This window comes from Centruroides sculpturatus, unplaced genomic scaffold, assembly GCF_000671375.1.
Source record: "Centruroides sculpturatus isolate CEXI.00-Female unplaced genomic scaffold, Cexi_2.0 scaffold77, whole genome shotgun sequence".
NCBI lineage: Eukaryota > Metazoa > Arthropoda > Arachnida > Scorpiones > Buthidae > Centruroides > Centruroides sculpturatus.
The window spans coordinates 76,694-78,642 of record NW_019384320.1 but is presented as its reverse complement, the minus strand read 5'-3'; the positions used below and the strand labels follow the sequence as shown (position 1 = coordinate 78,642).

General features: G+C 32.7%; 1 protein-coding gene across 1 annotated transcript in view; it reads left to right on the top strand.

The window, feature by feature from the left end:
* Positions 1-653: 653 nt before the first annotated feature.
* The window catches only part of LOC111625042 (pseudouridylate synthase 7 homolog), a 55,419-nt gene continuing 54,123 nt past the window's right edge, over positions 654-1,949 (top strand). The window contains exon 1 of the mRNA XM_023368061.1: positions 654-743. The gene's annotated coding sequence lies outside the window, so the exon portion shown is untranslated. The remainder of the gene's footprint in view (positions 744-1,949) is intronic.

Sequence of the window (1,949 nt, the reverse complement as noted above, 5' to 3'; positions counted from 1 at the left end):
TGTTTATTTTTTTACTGTTCAAGAGGGCCCTTTTTAGAAAGCCCATTATGCATTCAGCTTCCTCCAGGCCCACAATGGGACAGACGCGTTGTGAGTAACGCGTGCCTACATTTCTAGTTGGATCATTATCGAAAAATTCTTGGTCATTTTTTCGACCCGTTTGAATTCGATTCTATTTTAGTGCGGTACGCTGCCACCTTAACCGCACAGCTATTTGGCCGTCACCGAACATTAGTTGTTGGTCATAGGTTCGTTCTTATTAAGATAAGATGGAGAGTGGGGCATATGGAAAAGAATTCTCTTATTTATTAAGACACGGGTAGCAAAATTAAGGTGGCATTGAATATCGACGACAGATTAAATCAGTCATCTGTTTTAATTATCAAAGTCAAAAGAAACGATCAGTGGAACCATTCGGTGACGTTTAATATCGCTTTAATTTTGTTACCCGTGTGCATCCGCTTTACAAAAATGGGAAGGAGAAATCAAATGTAATTACCTTAAATATAATGATATATTTTAATTTTAAAAAATAATTGATTGTAACTCAATGAATAATAAAATATAAATTATCTTAATAAATTATACATTCAAAATTGCCAAATAATAATAATAATAATTTTAATGTTTATGGAGATCTGGCAACACTTCACTTTTATAAATCATTTCTCCCGCCACGTTTTGTGGTTGATAAGCGTGTTTTAGTTTTTGTACCAGTTAACATTTTAATAAGTTTAAGCTTGGTAAGTGTTCACGATTTTCTAATAAACTTATTATAACTCTGTGAATAATGCGTTTTTATTCTCGTAACTGTCGTGCAATTTTCTATGAAAGACACGTGATTATATTAGGCCTAAGATTTCTACATTTGAGGATTTATCAAAGAAATATTTGTATTTAAACTAATTATATTTATTTAATGACACATAAGAAACATAATGGAATTGAATATTTTGTGTGTGTATATATAAGACCATATATAGTTATGCAATATTCTGGTGGAAGATTATAACTAACCAAAAAATTGTCAATTGCTTCTGCGATTGATGAGACATCTTGTGCTTTTAGTTCCATAGAACATACGAATTTTTGGAATTTTCTTTAGCTTTCATCACAGTCACAAGTCAATTGATAGCTGTTGTTTCCAGCTATGTCTGCTGTTTAATTAGCCAAGACTGCTTAAGCCATAGTTTTTTAATGCTTAATACAGGTAGCCCTCGGTTTACACCGCAGTTCCGTTCCTACAAAAGCCGGCGCAAATCGAATCGGCGTAAAACGAACCCGTATTATACTGAGGTATAGGGTTAGGTTCTACATAAGTGAAAAATAAGCTAATAATTTTGTTTATTAATACAATATAATACAAAATACATATAAATTTTTAATTTTTAAAATGTATTTTATCATAAAATAAAGTAATATGTTTTTATTTAAAAATTTTAGTTTCGAATTTCTTACATTTTTCGGAAAAAAGTATCCATCTTTAATTGTTTACATTTTTGATTTCTTTCATTAAGAATTTTGGAATATGGTTGAATATGATGCTCCTTTTTAAATTTGCACTTCGTTCCCAACATTGTCTAACTCACAAACTTCATTCGTCAAACTTTCCTTAGTTGAAAGGATACGTTAACCTGACGAAGAGCTACAGACGAGCGAAGACACTGATTGGTCGACCACCAGTTGTCGTAGCGCATATATAAGGTCAGTTTGAGCGGAAAAATTCAAGGTGGCTAAGGAGAGATAAATATCGTCTGGCCAACGAGAAGTAGATTTGTCTCACTAATGATAATTTGTGATCGCCGGAAGTGCTATTGCATCGTAAGGTGTTTTCCTGAATGAACTGATACGGGATACATTCATTGGCGCTATGGATTCGGACGCCATTTATTGGACTATTAAGTTTAATATCTTGACTCGTGGGTACCTAAACGTTTAGTATTTTAATA